Below are 19,673 nucleotides of genomic sequence, written 5' to 3' on the forward strand. Positions count from 1 at the left end.
CGGGCCCGGCCCCAGGACCGAGCCCTCCCGCCGTGCCCCGCTGCTTATTTCCTGGAATTCCCTCCCTGCATCGGGGACAAACACTAGTCCCTTCGGGGCCGCGGCCCCGCCAAAAACTCTGGCCCCTGGACTCCGGGTTGCAGCCACTTGCGGGCTCAGGCTCCAGCCGCCCGGCAGGGCTCTGCCTGGCCCGAGTGTGCCAGGCCCGAGCTGGAAGCCAGGAGCACGTGAGCAACACGAACCTTGCGGGGCTTGCACTCTACTGCGCGAGAAGCAGGCTCATCACACAATCACACAACATAAGTGTGTAATTAGGGAGCTTTAATGGAGACCAGCTGTGGCCAGCAGGTCCGGGAGGGCTTCTCTGCGGACCTGAAGAAGTTGACGGGGTGTAGGGGTTGGGGGCTGGTGTGGGTAGTGTGGAAGAGGACAGTCCAGGTGGAGAGGCCATCCTGTGTGAGAGACCTCGGGGAGCTGGGGAATGAGAGGAAGCGGGGGTGCGGGACTGGGGGGAGCGGGACACAGCCCATCCCCTCCCAGGTATTTCCCCCTGAGAAACCTGCCAGCATGCAGCAGAGAAGGTGTAGGCAATGTTCACACCTGCACTGTTCGTAATAGTAAAAACATGGGAAACACCGCAGAAGCTCATCTGCAGACGAGTGGGCAAATAAACTGTGAAATATTCACACCGTGGAATATTATACAGCAGTGAAATTGAATGAACTTCAGATGCAGACACAGCAACGCAGATCTATCTCAGAAATAACGCTGAGTGAAAAAAATAAGTCGCAGAAAAACTATATTCACTGTGGTGTAACTTTTAGAATGTATAATAAAAGCAAACCCCCCAATATGCATATTTAGACACATGCATTGGAAGAAAAAAAATTTTTTAAGGAAAAGATAAACACAAATTTGAAAAGAATGGTTATCTCAGGTGAATAGGTCAGGAGAGGGGAGGAGCCTACAGGTACATTCAGGTTATTGGTAATGTTCCAGTGCTTGGGTAGGATGGTGGTTTATTTCATTATACTGTGAATGAATGAACGAATAAATGAATGAATGAAAAAGAGGGTGGGAGAATGGAGGGCAAAGGGCTGGAAAGCCAGATGAAAACTAGATCACACAGGGCCTGCGGGACATGGTGAGGTCTTTCCCCTGAGAGTGCTGGAAAATCAGCAGAGGCTTTTAAGTGGACACAAGAGAGGATCAAACTTTATTTGGAAAAAATATCCTCCAGCTACTCAAAGTGTGGTCTAGGGATCATCATCACCTTCCATGTCACCTGGGAGCTGATTAGAACTGCAGACTCTCAGACCTACTCAACTGGAATCTGTGTTTTAAAGAGATACCCACATGGCTCGTGCGCATGTTGCAGGTTAAGGCTGGGCTTGCTGCTGGGAGGGGAGGGCATTGCAGAGGGACCAGCGCAAGTCTGGGAGACCAGGAAGGAGGCAATAGCAGAACTCCAGGTAGAGATGCTGGTGACGGCAGGGGAGATGGAGAAATTGTATTCAAGCTACATTTAAGGGGTAAAATCAACTTGGGTTGGGTTGTATGTTGGAGTGAGGCAGAGTGCTGGTCAAAAATGATTCTTCCGATACATTGTGGAAACCAGAGGAGTTTTTCGTAAGACCCTTTCCTGGCTCTCTGTGTTACTCAGGATAAATCACCATGGCTGCATTTATTAAGACATACTTGGAGCAGGTATTCTGAGAAGCTCGCTATAAGCACCATCTCATTTAATCTTTACAACAGTTCCATGAAGTAGGAACTGATCTCATTTTACAGATGAAAACACCGAGCCTCAGCAAGAAACAGCCTGACTGGCACACGTGTTGTAAGTAGGAGACCTGGGATTTGAATTTGAAGGTGACGCCAGAGCTTTCGCTCTCCACATTTTTCCTATCGCCACAGCCCCTGCCATGACATTCAAGTCCCTCTCCAATGTCGGTCCCATCCCTTCCTAGCACATTCCTCGACCTGGATGACTTTTTGGTCGATTAAAGGTGACACAAGTCCTTTGCTCTTTCTCCCATTGTGAGATGGAGTCTAATTTTCCTCCTTTTGTACCTGGGCTGGACCGAGTGACTTGTTTGCCTGATAGAACAAGTGACGTTCATGGACTTTGAGTCTAGGTCATAAGAAGCCTTGCAGCTTCCACTGGGGCCTCTCAAACGTTCTCTCCGGGAACCCCAAGTCGCAATGTAGGAAGTCCAACTACCCTAGGACCGTCGCACGAAACAATCCACATGTAGTCACTGCAGTTGACAATTCATCTGAGCATACCTTCCGCCACCACCATCAAGGGACCAAACACTAGTGAAGCCATGTTGGACCCTCCAGACTGGAACAGTTGCCAACTGAATATGTGACTTCAGTCATGCCATGTGGAACAAAAGAACTAACCCAGCTGACCCAGCCCGCACTCCAGACCTGCAGAAGTGTGACATATAATAAAATGTTATTTGAAGCCACTAAGTCTTGGGGTAGGTTGTTACGCAGCAGTAGATAATAGGGGTGCTGGCTCCTACCCACCTCAGCCCCTCTAGGATCTGATGCTCCTGACTCCATCCTGACACCTGGAGAAGCCTTTTCCCAGATCCCAGATCCTGGACTATCAAAATTCTGCTTTCCAAGCAGGTCAAACACAAAAGAAAATAATCTGTCTGTATAATGCAAATCCTTTGTTTACTTGTGCTCCGCTCAGGTGCCCTTTACCCTTCTGCATGCTGCTCTGTGCCAGACAGGCAGCCTGACCGCTGTGGAAATACCTGTCAGCTCCCTTGACCTCTGGCTTCTGGTTGGGTTTGGTGGATGGATGGGGGGGGGACATCAGCTGGAGGACAGAAGGTGGGAGGAGGGGGACCCTTTCTGCCCCCTTGCACAGTCACTGGGTTAACTATCTCTCAGCCAAGGCCCTGGCTCCTGGCAGGTGGTCCTCTCCATCCCTTTCTTGAAAGGCAATGATTCCTTTGTTACTAGCCTCAGGCTACTGCAACACTCTTTACTGGTTCCCCAGAAGCAGAGTTTGCGACGAAGATTTATGTGCAGGTAGTTGATTTGGGGAGAGAAGGGGAGTGTAGAAGTAAGACAGGAAGTGAGAGAAGCCAATATGAGCAGGTTACCAGACCCGGCACCTGGAGCTCAAGCCTTTGAGGGGGAGACGATGTAGAATACATCTGAGTTAACCCAACTGAGGAGCGAGGAAGGTTTATCCGCCATCACCCTCTCACATTGTTTGAGAGCTGCTTCCGGGATATGAACTTACTTCTTGGTACCCTTAGCTTCCTCAACACACTGGATTAGCTTGCTCCCATGGCTAGAAAACACCCTCAGGAGGGAGAGGGGGAAGAAGAGGGGGAAGGAGAGAAGGAGAAAGGGAGAGGGGAGAGAGAGAGAGAGAGGTGGACAGACAGACTCAGCTGTCATGCAGAGGTGATGCTGAGCGTGGGTGGGCACTGACAGCTATACCCACCCACACTTTTGTGAATAATTTTTTATTTTCGGCTTTATTGAGATACAACTGATAAATAAGATGGTAAGATACTTAAAGTGTTCAGTGTGATGATTTTATATATGTATATATACACTGTGAAAGGATTCTCCCCATCGAGTTAATTAACACACCCATCACATATTTACCTCTTTTTTTGGTGGGAGTGAGAACATTTAAGTTCTACTCTCCTAGCAAATTTCAGTTATACAATAGTGTTATCAACCATAGTCATCAGGTTATACATGAGATCCTCAGACCTTATTCATCTTAAAACTAAAAGTAAATAATTCCTCTCCTCAATTAACTCCGTTTGAGTTTGTCACCTGGTTCCTGCCAGGATCCTGGGTGGAACAGGCTGGTCTTGAACTTCTCCATGTCAATACACAGTAGGCCAATGTCTACAGAGTTGGAAGAAGGATGGAGAAGGCTGCCTTTCCAAAAATGTATTATCTACATAGCATGTCACTCCTATGTGAAGACAAGACAGCTATAGTCTCAAACATGCAGGAATTCTAACTCTCATATATCCTTCCTGAAAAATCTAGTTCAAGATCTAATTCCAGCCAACAAAAAGAAGCAAATGCAAACAGAATTAATGAATAAGAATGTCCTAATCTGAAACAATTCGTACCGTCAGGAATATTATCTCCAGTTAAGACTGCAGTTGTGACAATAGCATTGGTAACTTAGTGCTACAGCACCAGAAATTGTTAAAGTCGTGAAGGAAGAACGTTATGTAATGAACAGAATCAGACTTTCAAGGCAGATGTATCAGTCAGGGTAATCCTAGCTACTGTAACTCATAGAATGTTACAATTCCTGGCAAATATGCCAGAAATAAGAGTTCTTGCTCATATAACAATTCTGGGTGAGTGGCCACTCTCTGCTCAGTCCTTCTGGGTCTGAGTCTACATGTGGGTCTCAAGGTTGCCCTGGGGGTCATCTTTATTCCAGCCATTCAGAAGGGAGAAAGGGTATCGAGGAATATTTGGAGTTCTGAGGGGCCGGGCTCACATTCAGGCATCACGGCTGGGTCATGTGGCCACACAGAACTGCAGGGGAGACTGGGAAAGATGCCCAATAGCATGGCTGAAAGGAGCGTGGGGATGTGGGTGAGCTTCTAGCATCTCTGCTGGAGTGGGAACGCATCTTCCTCGAGGAAGCCTTTACTCCCCTTCCCAGAAAATTTGTCATCATCGTCTGTGTATTGGAGAGTCATGTGGCCTTGTCTAACCTTTCCAGCCAGGTGGTTGGTCTTCACAGGTAGGACAGGTTCAACTTTTCCCAGACCTCTAGCCCTGACCGAGGGCCTGGTGGACAGTAGGAGCTTGTTAAGTGTTGAAGGAATGATGGCATATAAATGGGCAATTCAGTTCATTGTCCTCAAGCTTGAGATATATAGGAAGCCCTCACCTGAGTCTGATCTGTATCTGGTCCTGTGCAGGGCTCAGGCTGCCTTGGGTTAAAGGAAGGCAAGTTGATGCTTAGGGGAAAGGGTAGACCAATTATTCTCTTCCCGGCCCACATACTCATACAAAATACATGTCGCGATAGCTATTATTTATCGAGCTGGTCACCATGAGAAGGAATTCACATATGTGATTTCATTTAAGTTCTCCCGGCAGCCCTGGTCGGTAAGCACTGTGATCATCTCCATTCATTGGTGGAGAAACCAACACTCAAAGTGGTCACGCTAGCGAGAGATGAAGCTTGAATTTGGGTGTGAATATGCCTGGACCTCAGAGTTTGTGCTCAGTATCCAGGAGAAATCAGGGTAGGTTGGTCAGCAGCCAGGTCTGGGGGCAGAGCCACGGAAGGGTGGGTCACTTCATTCATTCAGCACACAGTTCACTGGGCTGGCCCCGCCCCGGGCACTGAGGATACAGAGAAAAAACCCGCTCTCTGGTTGGTTCGCTCGCAGAACTGCAGGAGAGCCGGCGTCATCGATTTGATACAGTATGACAAGGGTCATTAAGTATTTCTTCCTCCTTGGCGCTACGGTCTTCCTCTGTGAACTTCGGGCAAGTGATCGGAAAGCCAAGGGTCGCACAGGCAAGTGCTGACAGAGCAGGCATGGAATGCAGACAGTCCAGAGTCTTGGTTCCACTTCTCACGCTTCTGTGACTTGGGGCAAGTTCCCTCTGAGCCTTAAATTCCTCATCTGTCGAGTGGGGATAACACATATAATACCGAGCTCAGAGGATAACGTACAGATATACCTAACTCACAGGACGACTCACATACACACCTAGCTCATGGGACCGCGCAGACATACGGAGCTCAGAGGAGAGCAACGGAAGTGGAGACTATGCCCTCGGGGAGCAGACGCCCTGGTTAAATGCTGCCACGCTAAGATACGATTTCAGTGACGCCAGATCCCGCAGTTATTCAAGAACGGCCAGAAACCGCGATTTTAATGTTTAAAACATGTCCAAATATCTCCTAATTTTAAAACTTTGCATGAGCTAAAGAATACGTTTGTGGGTCGGATTTTGCCCCTGTGGACTCAATAAGTAAGGTGTCTGCCGATTCTGATCTTCTAGGATCTATGACTAGGGAAGAGGACAAAGGCGTCCCCAACTCATGTTTATCAGTCAGAATTAGGATCAGTTGCACACAACATAAAATCCTAAAATAACAGTAACAAAAAGAAGTTTGTTTCTCAGTCATGTAAAGACGTCCAAAGGTGGGCAATGCGTGGCTGGTGGCAACTCTGGGATGCTGGCACCTTCCGTCTCTCTACTCTGTCATCCCCAGTGTAACCTCATTGTCCAGCATAGCTGCTGGCACACTGGCCATCACATCAGCCGTCCAGAGAGTAGAGTGGAAGAAGAGCTTTCTTCTTTAAAGATACTTCCTGATATTCTCACGACAAATTTCACTTACATAGTCATATGGCCACTCCTAATTGCAAAGGAGACTGGGAAATGTCTTGAGGCTGGAAAGCAAGGCAGCTAGCTAAGAAGGGGGTTCTGTTAATAAAGAAGAAGAGGATAGTAAATATTGGAAGGGAATGAGCCATACCTGCCGCCTCACACACCCTGGCTTTGTGAGGAGAGCGTGCGGGTGTGTGGAGGGGTGTTATCAGACAGCCGGACTCTGCTGTCCACTTCGCCTCTTCTGTCCATGTGTTTGAGCCTCTTCCTGACCAAGAAGAGAACAAGACAGAAAGAGTCCATCTTTCTGGGACCCTCAACACACAGGGCTCTGTTTCTCCCTCTCTGAATCCGGGCATATTTCCTTCCTGACTCCACAGCCCCAGCCCTGCTTCTCAAGGGCGGGGGCCTTGCCTTAATCTTCTTTGCACCCCGAAAGGCCTGGGCAGACTTGTGGCGGGTGGATGTGAGTCCCTGGTGTGACTCATTCCGGAGAAGTCAGATGTGGGCTTGACTGAGTCATTCATTTCTAAGTTGTGATATCAGAGTAACTCTCCCCGCAAGACAGAAATATACCCGCCGTGTTTACAATGGAGTCCAAAGTCAATGCTCAAGGGGGAAGCCTGAAAGGGTCACACTTGTCCTTGCAAACCCCTTAGGCAGGTGTCAGGTTGGACACAGACACACTGCTGCTGGGTGAACCTGACACAGCCAGCACTTCCTCCAGGGTTCCTCCCTGTGTCTTGGTTAAGTGTTCCTGGTTTGTGTTGAGAAGCCATGTTGTGTTGGACAATATGTATTTTCAGACCTTACAATCCCCCTCAGTGGGTTGTGATGCTCACGATGCTTGTAGAGGGGAGAGGCACATGGTCCCCAAGATGTAGAGTGACCAACCAGCCTCGGTGCAATGGGACTGAGAAGTTTCCAGGGATGCAGGACTTTCTGTCCAAAAACCAGGCAAGTCCCAGGGCAAACTGGGATGGTTGGTCACCCTATGAGACCGCCTGTCACAGCAGGCTCACTCCTCAAACACCCTCCTGGGACTGTCCTTGTTGCACATGCAGCTTTAAAATGGTAATTCCGTGCTGTTTAGGGCCCCGCTTACCCTCCCCACCTCACCTAGCAAGGCCAGTGGCGGAGTGGTTCAGAGGTGGGATCTGGAACCAGAAAGTCTGGGTCCAAACCCCAGCTCCATCACTCACCAGCTAAGAAGCAAGTCGCTTCACCTCTCTCTGCCTCAGTTTCCTCATCTATAAAATGGAAATAAGAACAACTTTACCCCATAGGGTTATTGCAGGGATTGAGTTAACAGATGTAAAGCATTTAGAATGTACGCAGGCTGCAGTCCCTTGTCTAAAACCCAAATGTCTCAGGGCCTTCATAAGTTTGGGGATTTTGAGAGCTTGGGGGTTTAAAAGGCACATGTCACACGTCATATAACACAGCAGTGGGGTCTGGGTTAGCCTCCCATGACTAAACACAGTAGTATTTCTGCAGAGAATAGGGTATGAATAGTCACACATCTGTTCATGTTCAAGTTAGGTTTTGGCCACCAAGTGGATTTCGGTGGTAAACAATTATTTTGTTCAGAACGTTCTGGCCCTCAGAAGTGCAGGCCAGGGTTGTAGACCCATGTGACGGTTCGCCGTTATTATCATTCATGCACATCTGGTGAAACTGCCACGCAATCACTTCTTGAGGACAACTCAGAACTATTGTGACCGAGGCTCCCGTGGGTTCATGGGATTTTCTAGCGGCGCCAACAGCTCTGAACAACTGTGGAAGGCTAGGGGACACACCCTTTTCTTCTTTCTCTACCCAGGCTCTCAATTTAGTGATTTCTCCCTGTTCCTTTCAATGTGGTGATGGTGGTGAGTGGGGAGGTTGCAAATTCAAGTCTCCCAGAGCCTTTCCTATGTCCGAGCTGGGGGAGCCAGCAGGGCCCCCGTGGGGGAGATGGACATAAGCCGTAGAGAAATGATGAGTAAGCCAAGTTTCTGGTAAAGCTGCTGTGTGTTCCAGGCAGTGATCTGGTCTAGGCGGCAGAGAGAATGGCCAAAGAGGGGTTCGTGGCCCCTCAGGAGCCCCCTGGGTGCCCACAGACACTGTCACACTTATAGAAAAGTGTGCAAATGGGAATCTGGATGCTTCCTTAGTTGGGGTACATTTGTTCTGAGCACTCCAAGAAATGCGTGGTGGACAGGTGCTCAAAGTATTAAGGAGTTATAGTGGCTATGAGAGGGGAGAAGAAGCCCCCCACCCCCACAGCCACAGAGAGAAGGCTCACCTGGAACCCACCTCCACACCTTGCAGAGCAGCCTCCCTGCCCTCTCACAAGGATGTTCCTGGTGCAGTGACCTCGCCATGGGATTATTTTACAAGTTCATTTCTTTCAGGATTTGAATTTCTGGGAGGGAACATTGGTTCCTGCTTTTTGTCAGTGGAGCTCTGCAGTCAAGGACATGGGCCCCTTCCCACAGGGAGAGGGAAAAGGAAGATTGGGGCCAGGCTTTTCCTCCAGACAAGCAGGACTCTCCCTTGGGGAGGGAGCTTTATGTTGCCTGTCAGGCTTTCTGAGCCTTATGCAAATCATGGAATCAGAGAAGTCATGGCTTCTCCCCTCCACCATCGGGGTGTCCCCTTCTACTTTTGGCTACTTCGTTCCCCGTCCACCCCAAATGGACCCCAGACTTTAACATCTTCCCCTTTTTCTCACTTCCTAATCCATCCTCCTCTCCGCTCACAAGAAAGTTCCTAAGAACCCTGGAGTAGGGTTCAGGAGACTCCAGTCCAAGTTTCAGCTCTGTCCCCCTCCCCACTGTGACCTTGAGCTGGTCCCTTGTCCTCTCTGTGCCACAATTACTCCATATATTTGAGGGAGAGATTGAATTTGATTAGGAGCTGAAAAATCAAATAACTCTAGGAATCGGGCAGATTAAGGTCAGAGATCAGGTGAACTAGAAAATGCCAGCCATTATGGTCACATGGTCCCAGCTAGCTGCAAGGGAGGCTGGGAAATATAGTCTAGCTGTGCCCTGGGAAGGAAAGGATATGGGTTTGGTGAAAGGTAGACTTTTGGTAACAGTCTCTGCCACAAGCTGGAAGCCTGGATTTTATGTGAAACCTTCTAATTTTTAAATAATGGCAAGTAATTAAAAATTTTAAAAAGACATTGTACGGATTAAAAACAAAACCTTCTTACGAGGTTTTATACGAGCCCACATGCTGTCAGTCTGTGGCCTCTAGGTTAGATGGTCTCATCGTGCCCAAATGAGCTATGATTCTACAGGTGAAGCAGCTGCTCTCATCTGTTCAGGAAAACACGCAGTCATTCCACAAACATCTCTCGAACCCCTACTCCATGCCAGGCCCTGGGACAGGCAGCGAGGACATGGGAAAAACGAAAGCAAAAAAACCCTCGTTCCTTTCCTTGCACAGCTCACAGTTGTTTTTACCCCCGGGTAGAAAATAGTGTTCGATTTTAAAACTAAATTTGAGAGTTATTTGCTATCATGTTACGTTTTGACAGAAGAGAAGTCCTTAATGAAAAGAATGACTTCCTGGGGGGAAATTCTAGGCATAAAGACTCATTAGAGGAGCCGTGGACAGCGTCAGAAGCCCTGGCTGGAATGTCCTTTTCGGCTTTACCATTCAGTGTGTGTGCGGGCTCAGGCCAGTGGTTCGTCCCGGCCAAGCCTCATCCTCCACCTCTGTAAAAAAGGGATAACGGTTCGTATTTCACAGGGCTGCGGGAAACGGAAGCATGTAAAAAGCCAGCCACAGTGCCTGGCACCCAGTAGATAGATGCACAGCATTTGTTCCTTTTGTTACTGTGGGTGTGGCGCTGGCCCTCGCCTGGCCCATGATGGAGGTACGCCCTTCACCCCTTAAAGCAAGAGGCTGGAGGGAGGAATGCGTGCTCATTCCAGAGTTACATTACCATAACGAGCTCATTGGTCATTGTGGTTGACACCAGCAAAGACGCAGAAGCCTTAGGGGAACCTCAGTGGACTGGGGTGGGGTCAGGGGCTGAGCCGGGCTCAGACTGTAGAGAAGAAAAGGCTTCAGATCACAAAACTATACTGCCCTTGACACTGTCTCCGGAGCCAGAGCACTTCCTCCAACTCGAGGCAATCTGAAGTCCTCTAACTCGTACAGAGAGGTGCAGCCACAGACCCATTTTACAGAGGATGCCGTCCAGGTGCCGGGAGATAATGCCGACCGGTCCAGAGCTACGCAGCTGATAAGGAATGGCCTGAAGATTCAAACTCCAGTCCACATTCTTTTCTATGCTTCCCAACAGTGCCTGGAAGTTCCCAATCAGCCATTCGGGATGGAGGAAGGGAAGCGGGCCAGCTGGGGCTCTGAAGGGATTTGGCAAGAAATGAATTTTTCTGAGGCCAGCAGCCCATCTGTGCAGCTGGAGTTACCTCCTCCAACCCTTCCTCCCTCCCTTGCATCTTCTCTTCCTCCCTCCCTTCCTTCCTTCCTGGTTGATTCCCAGCTCTGGCACTTCCTGTCTAGGTGACGTTGGCAGGCCACTTCAGCCTTCCAAGCCAGCGATTCTACTATGTACCAGGCACCCCTCGAAGTACACTAAAGGTACAAATAGGGTGAGCCAGACAGGCAGACATGGCCTCCAGCCTCATGGGGCAGCTACCGACTCCGGTGGCCTCCTGGGAGATGTGATGCTTGAGTGGAGGTGGATACGATGAGGAGCTGTTCCTCACATTCATTAAGGGCGGGCACGGTAGGGATTTCATTCTGGGGAGAAGCAGAAATGGATTTACCAAGCTCCGAAAGCTTATGCCACAGAGTCCCTCGCAGGCCACAGCGTCCCTCGATGGCCAGGGTCTTTCCAGTAACCTGGGAGGGGTCCCAGCAATGTCTACTCAGGATCACATACTGCCACGGAGCTTGCCAAAGTAAATAATTTTAACTGAAATTGATTAAGAATGTTGTTTCTTTCCTTTCCAACTTCCCCTTTGGTCACACGTCACTTCCTATGGAGTGTTGCTGGTGTGGCTGTGGCATTTGGGGGGATCTAGCTAAGGGGAAGTTGTCATGGAATACCAACACCAGTGAAAATCACAAAACTCTACATCATTGCAAAGAAGGTATTGGCAACGAACTGCTTAATTGGTGGCATCGATTCAAAAACTTTTAAGATTAGCAATCAAGGATTACTAATGAGAAATCCTGAAATCTTATAGCTCCTAAAGCTCCTATATGAAAGAAACTTGATAGAGGTTTTTCTAAATTTGACAACAATCCTAAAGTTTTATGACACTGCTGATAATGAGTTGTGAAGCTGAAATAAACTTTCCTAAAATATCAACAATAAAAAGCTTTTGGTCAATTGTGCTAGAGAAAAGACTAAATTATCTTATTCTCTCTAAAGAGAATGATGTGACAAAACCAATGTCATATAAAGAGGTTATCCTGAAAGTATACAGCAAAAATGCAGAAATGAAAGTGTTATGAGGTATATTAGGTGGTAAATGTAAATATTATATTATCTTTTTTGGACATTGTATAGCTTTTAAAATTTCACTTTGGTTTGTTTCTCATTTTAAATATTCACATTCTTACCTGATTTTGTATTCTTTTTTCTTAAAGAAGGTTCTCCGGCTTTATGTTTCTGGTCCACAAAACCAGGATGAGCCTCTATGGAGAGGATATGGCATGTACAACAGCCCAGTGGTCATGGGGTGGGAGCCTGGCTGCGTTCAAGAAAGAGAAGCGGAGAGAGGACAGGTAGGGGCCAGGATGGCAGCAGGTATTCCCCACAATCCTACCTTGACCTGTAACTGGCTGTGCAGCCAAACAGGGCAGGGAATCTTGGGACTCTAATCCAGAGAGACCAAGGCCAAATAAAGGACCTCATAAGTCATTTCCTCAACCTCTCACCAGTGCAGGAACCCTCTCCCTGATAACTGAGCCTTGGCTGTGTTTATCTCCTGGGACGCAGTGCTCACTCTTCCCCCAAATCCTATGTTATTGTAAGTTAAAACTCTGATTGAGGAAAGTTCTTCTGTCAAGCTGACCACTAAGTGTCCGTGGTTCCTGATCCTTGAGTCCTGATATTCCCTAGGGGCCACAGAAATAATTGGCTGCTTCTTCACATCTCATTATAGCTCTACAGAAACTTGAGGGCAGCACTCAAGTTCTGCCCTTGCCCAGGATAACCTAGCTTCCTACAAAGATTCCTCTCATGACTTGACTTTCAAAGTCTTCCTTATCTATTACCTTAAAAATTTCTCAACCCCCCTTCATATATGGTGATGATGATGATGATGATGATGATGATAGCTAACACATGTTGAGCACTTACTAGGCACTAGGCTCTGTGCTTGTAATCTTCATGTCAATCCTAGGAAATAGGTACAATTATGAAGCCCATTTTACAGATGAGGAAACTGAGGTTCAAAGAGATTGAATAACTTGCCTAGGTTATACAACATGTGGGTGGTATAATCAGACTCTGACTTTAGAGCTCATGCTTTAAATCACTACATCAAATGGCTGAAACTAGGGGATTCCGATCTGTGTATATAAGACAATATTGATTTTCATCTATAATCAATGTAGGTCACGTCATCAGGAAGTTATGGTAGCTATGATTTCATATGTGCCTAATAATGAAGCTTCAAAATACACAAAGCAAAATTTGACAGAATTAAAAGGAGAAATAGAATCCATAATAGTTGAAGAATTTAAAAATATATTTACAATTTTTTTTAAATTGAAGTAAAATACTCAACGTAAAATTTATCTTATTAATCATTTTTAGGCATACTGTTTAGTAGTGGCAAGTATAGTCACATTGTTGTCCAACCAATCTTCAAAACTTTTTTGTCCTGTAAAACAGAAACTCTACCCATTAAACAACTCCTCACTGTCTCTCTCCTCAGCCCTTGGCCCTACCATTTTACTTTCTACCTCTATAAATTTGACTACTCTTGGTACCTTGTATAAGTAGAATCATACAGTGCTTGCCTTTTTCTGACTGGCTTATTTCACTTAGCACGATGTCATCTCAAGTTTCATCTATGTTGTAGTGTATGTCAGAATTTCCTTTCTTTTTAAGGCTAAATAATATTCCATTGTATCATTTATCCACTCATCTGTTGGTGGACATATGGACATGTATGAACAAATATCAGGAGTTGGAGATTACTCCAACTTTCTCCATTACTGATAGGCCAATTAGTAAAAAAAAAAACCAAGACAGCTAAAATATGATCTAAATAATACCAGCAATTGCCTTGAGCTAATTGACTTTTATTATAGTTCATTTTACCCAACAACTTCTTTTCAAGTGCGTGCGGCTCCTTCACTAGGGCAGACTTATCTTGTGCCTTAAAACCAGTCTCACTGTATTTCGAAATGCAGAAATCTTACAGAGTATGTTATCTGATTGCAATGAGATTGGAATTAGATATCCATAAAAATGTATCCTGAAAAAACCCACGTTTTGAAATTAGGCTAATAGCTCCTATTACAGATATGCTAATTTACTAGAGGGATTCTGCTTGAGGATTGAGTATTTTGCTAAAACAGCCCCTTCCTTGTCAGAAGGTGCCTCTCCTGAAGAAGTAGGAAAATGTGTACAAAATAATGACTTCGTCAAAGAGTCCGAGGACCCTCAAGACCAGACTTAGGTCAGCGGGATCGACGGAACAAAGAGAGTTAGAGATTCGCACTCCTCCTTGGGTCCCTGTCCATGCCCAGCTGTCTACTGTCCTCACCAACTTCTTGCCCTGTCCCTTCATCCCTTCCCTTGACGTAAAAGAAGCCAGAATTTGGGGCTCTCTTAAGATGGATTTGCAGAAGCTTTAAGGCGCCTCATCCCCCTACCCCCGCATCTTCTCGAGCTGGCGGCTTCTTGATCAATAAACCTTTCCTTACTCCAAACTCTGACATTTTGAATGCTGGCTTTTGATGTGTTGGGCACACGAACCTTGAGCCGGTAACAACAACTTCACATACTGCTTTCATTCTCTGAAAGCTACCTGCTAGACAAATATAAAACTTCAGTATTGTCTTTTCTGCTAGGGAAACAGATACAAAACGATTCTGGAGGGCAGGAGATGTGTCTAGGTAACAGATACACGTTCCACTTTTTAAAGCACTAACGGGGCCCACTAAGGAATGGGCCCAAAGAGCAGAGGGAGCACCCCAGAATTGATTATTTGTAGCCTCTGGCATCCTATTGTTCTCAGGGGCTCCTTCTGGGATGAGCGGAGTCAAGTTTGCCCCAGGACCTCCTGGTTTGGGGAGGATCAGCAGTCACCAGATCATTGACCCCAGAGAGGCCCTGCCAGACTCAGCTCTGCTACAGGCCAGGCTGTACCTGGTGGTAGTGATCTCAGGGCAGGTCTACCAGACATAACCAGGTGCAGCCAGAGACGAAGTGGGCAAAGCTTGCCTTTGTGTTCCCTCTTCCCCTGCCCCATCCATCCTGATCCATCAGGAAGCTGGGGCCCCAGATCAGGCCATTGTAATAACAACCATTCATACCCGCTCTGCCCTGCCCTGCATGGTTCATCAAACAGGCTCCTTCATAAATGGCCTGGGAGGGAGGGAGAGGGGAGAGAGAGAGAGAGTGGGCAGATGAGCCCCTTCATTTTATAGGCAAAAAAACTAGAACCTAAAGGAAAGTCTGTTAATGTGTCTGCCTTCCCGACTGGACTGTGAGCAACTTGAAGTGAAGGATTAAGTCTTGATCATTCGGTCATTCATTCCAGGCAAAGTAAACAGCAGATGCAAAGGCCCTGTGGCAAGAATGCTGTTGACACGTTGGAGAAGCAGCTAGGTCAGTGAGCAGAGTGAGTGAGAAGAATTACAGGAGATGAGTTGGAGAAGTGGGCACCAGCCAGGTCACGTAAGGCCTCGTAGAACATGAAAAGGAGTCTGGCTTTTATGCCAGCTGCCAAGGAAGTCACTGGAAGGTGCCTGCACTGAGAGCAGACACTGAGAAGACAACAGCCCGTAAGAAAGTAAAATGTCCTCATCTGTCAAATATACAGACAGTTAAATGACCAAGTCACTTAGGGAGTATGATCTGTGCCATGATTAGGGACCCACAGGGGCTGCAAGTATACAGAGCAGGGGCCCTGTTCCAGCTGGAGAGCCCCACAGCACTTCCCAGGGAGAGATATTTCCACTGAGACCTAAAGGCTGAATCGGAGTTAGCCAGTTGGAAAACAGATCACAGAAAAGGGGATGAGAAGTAACATTGCAGGTACAGCAAAGAGCAAGTACAAAAATGCCTGGGAAGATTGAAAGCCTGAGCATTTGGGGCCCAGATAAGTTTAGTACAGCTGAACGGTAGGATTCAGGCAGGGTGGTGATGGGAGGGCGATGGGGTGGCTAGCAGGGGTCAGCTTAGGGGTCGGCTTCTCTCAATGTACTGTGAACCTTTTCCTACTAAGTAAGCATTCTCTACTATAGAGTTGTAAGGGCTGCATTGAATTCTTCCACTGTACATTCTGTTGCATAGTAACCAGTCCCCTGGTGTTGGGCATTTAGGTTCCTTCTGGGTTTTCCCTATTATAAACAATGCTGTGATGAACATCTTCGTTTGTACATCCTATGCACATGTATTATTATCTCCATAGAGTAAGAATGGGACATCTTGGTGGCTTCCCAGTGGGCTGGCTTGACTGCTGCTTTGGAGAAGCCTGAGCCAGACCTGTTAGTCAAACCAGTCCTGGGGCCTCCCAGGGAGCCCTTTGCTGGGTGTCTTCTTAAGGGGCCCTAAACAGGGAGATTCCAGGAGAAGGTCCGAGGGAGTGATAAAAAGCCCTGACCATGAGCTCTGGCTACCCAGATAAAGGGCAGGGAGGGGCCCCAGACCCAGGACCCACATGTCCTGTTGGCTGTATGTTTGTCTGTCCAACTGACCTGGTGCACCAGCTCCTAGCCCCTGTTAAGGAGACATCAAAAGAATTTCAGGTACAGGTTTTAAAAGTTGGGGTACCAGTTGTGTGATTCAAACCCTTCACTCCTCAGAGGGAAGCTCAGGATTTTGAGTTCCCTCCTGATCATGGGTCACTCACTGTGCCAAGGGGGATTTGTGGTGACATTTTGTCTCAGCCTCTCCTACCTGCTTTGATGTGAGCTTTTTCTTGTTTACCCGATGTGTAGGAGCCACTCAGCTAGTTTTAGGGTTGTTTTTTTTTTTTCAAAGGACATTATTCTATATGTAGCTGTAGATTCTCTGTGTCCGTGAAATAAGGTGGGTTCAGGATCTTCCTACATCACCATCTTGAACCAGAACTTCAACAAAAGGACTTCGAATTGAGCATGGACCTTCAAAATGAGCATTGGTTCAAATCACAGCTCTACCACTAAAGAGCCGAGTGACCTTGGGCTAGTTACTCAAATTCTCTGATTCTCATTGGCTCAATAGGGAAAACGACCTAACAGAGTTATTGTAAAAGTTAAATGAAATTAACAAGCACTTGGCCCATCTCCCCAAAAATGATGGTGTATATTTTTCATTGTCATCTGGGGTCTCCGTCCTAGTTTTTTTTTTTTTTAATTATTCTAACAGCTTTCTTGAGATAAAATTCACATGTCATATAATTTACCCATTTAAAGTATATAATTCAATGGTTTTTACTATGTTTATCCTCATCAGTTTTGGAACTGTCTCACCACTGCTCCCCCCTCAAAAAAAGCCTGTACCCATTAGTTGTCACTTGCTACCCCTCTGCTGATCTCCTTCCCCTCCCAGCCCTAGGCGACCGCCTATCTACTTTCTGTCTCTATGGATCTGCCTATTCTGGACATTTCTTATAAATGGAATCATACAAAATAGGAATCGCACAAAATAGAAATCATACAAAGTCTTTAGTGACTGGCTTCTTTCACTTATATAGTGTTTTCAAGGTTCATCCATGATATGGCTGATGTCAGTACTTCATTTCTTTTTTTTTGCCAAATAGTATTCCATTGTACGGAGAGACCACATTTAATATATCCTTTCATCAGTAGAAACATTAAGTTGTTTCTGCCTTTTGGCTTTTATGACAAACGCTGCTATGAACATTTGTGTGTGGACGTCTTTTCATTTTTCTTGGGTATATACCTAGGAGTGGAATTGCTGCGTCACATGGTCACTCTATTTTCAATCATTTGAAAAACTGCCAGACCGTTTTCCAAAGTAGCTGCACCATTTTGTATTCCCACCAGCAATTTTCGAAGGTTCTCATTTCTCCACATCCTTTCCAACACCTGTTATTGTCTGTTTGATTACAGCCATCCTAGCGGGTGTGTAAAGGTATCTTATTGTAGTTTTGATTTGCATTTCTTAGAGGGCTAACATCTCCATCTTTTTCAGTAAAATTGCGTTATGTCCAAGGACAGATAAATCCTGAGACACCTCAGTCTCAAAATGGAAACACTAATTGGTCCCAAAGAAAGAAAAGAATCTTATATGGAAAAAGGTGTCCATGACTCACTCATATTTCTTAAAGTGGTCCTTCCGTAAGCAAATTAACTATTACCCAGTTTAGGGGCATTGGGGGAGTTTCTAGTCTTCTTCTACTATCTCTAATAATTATAAAGACTGGTGGGTGTCATATGGAAAATGCCTATGATAACTGAACAAAAGCAGGATAAAAAGTAGTTTAGTCACCTAAGCTGGAAAAAAAAATGTTTTTAATCCATCTAACTGTTTTTTAAGCACCAGCCTGGTGCCAAGCCTACTGCTAGCTTACTATGGACAGAGTCTGGAGAGGAATAGCAAAAATGAAAGTATTATTCGTGTTGAGGATGGTGGGGTTCTGAGTGATAGATATCACACCCATTCCCAACTCCGTTTTCCAAATTCTCTCGATATATCTAAAAATGACAGGAGAAACTTTTTTTGAGCCAGGGCCTCAAAGTATTTCATGAAATCTCCATTCAACCCCTGGGAGGTAATAATAGTAGTAGTAGTAGTAGTAGTAGTAGTAGTAGTAGTAGTAGTAGTAGTACTATGGACTTGCTGTGTGTCTGGCACTCTTCCACCTGTTAGGTACCATTATTGTCCCCAGTTTCCATTGAAGAAACTGATGCTGGGCAAGGAGATGCCCTTTCTCTTTGGCGTTCTGTCTGTCCACATTACCCACACATGTGCAGAGCTGCACACACGCTCAGGTCCACATCTGCACCCTAGGACACACACGGGATCGTACATGCCACAGCCAGACACACGTGTACATTCACGTACAGGACCGCTCATATCCACACACATGTGCATGTGCGTGTGTGTTCACGTGGGCTACCGGCACATATGTACCCATGTGCGCACAGGCCCTACACTTTTGGATATACAGCTAAGAGTGGGAAAAGGGGTGCAGATAAAGGGAGGGGCCAAAGTCCAACCCTGAACCCTCAAAACACCATTTGTTACTGGCAGGTGTACAGGACTGGGTGGGGCATTTAGGTGGCTATAGGCTCAAAGGGCATAAAAACCCAGGGCCACCCACTAACTTCCAAACAGGGCTACCACAGTTACAGGGCCTCATCTGGCAGGTAAACCCCCAGCTGGAGGGCTTGAACTGCCAGGTAAACCCCCAGCCGGAGGGCCTCTGCATCCCACTGGATAACCTTGGACAAATCGCACGACCTCTCTGAACCTCGATCCTTTATTTGTAAACTTTGAACAAATCATTCTTGATCACTAAACGCATATCTATTGAGGACCTACTATGTGCTGGGCACAATTCTAGGCATGGAGAATACGGCAGTGAGTAAGCCAGATGGTCCCTGCCTGTATGGAGCCCAGAGTCAGAGGAAGGATAAAGTAAAGTATCTGGTACATAGTAGGCACCCAATCAATGTTCCGCCCTTTCTTCCTTTTCTACAATTGTAATGTCAATGCATCGGTATTACAGAGAGTTTGGAGAACGGGGTGGGGTGGGGCTGAAGTAGGGGAAATCTATCACCCAGAATCCCGCCACCACTAACGAAACTACTAGCTTCACTTCTGCCAATCTCATAAGCCAGCACAGGGCTTGGCTCATGATAAGGCACTCAACAAAACATTTTGATTAATCATTATATTTGTGATCAGCAGGATACAGCTGATGGCACTGTAGCGTGTTTGCTTCATGGGAAGCGACATAAGCGATCACGGCCATCCCTCTGCACACAGAGCCTTTTTCTTTCTTTGAGAGCAGGAATATTTCCATTTTATGGAGAAGGAAACCGAGGCTCAGAGAGGTCAAGTCACTTGCCCAAGATCACACAGACAGAAATGAGAAGAGATGGCTGCAGAAGTCAGAGCTCTTTTACTCACACTC

The sequence above is a fragment of the Pteropus alecto genome, unplaced genomic scaffold, assembly GCF_000325575.1.
Source record: "Pteropus alecto unplaced genomic scaffold, ASM32557v1 scaffold45, whole genome shotgun sequence".
Classification (NCBI taxonomy): Eukaryota; Metazoa; Chordata; class Mammalia; order Chiroptera; family Pteropodidae; genus Pteropus; species Pteropus alecto.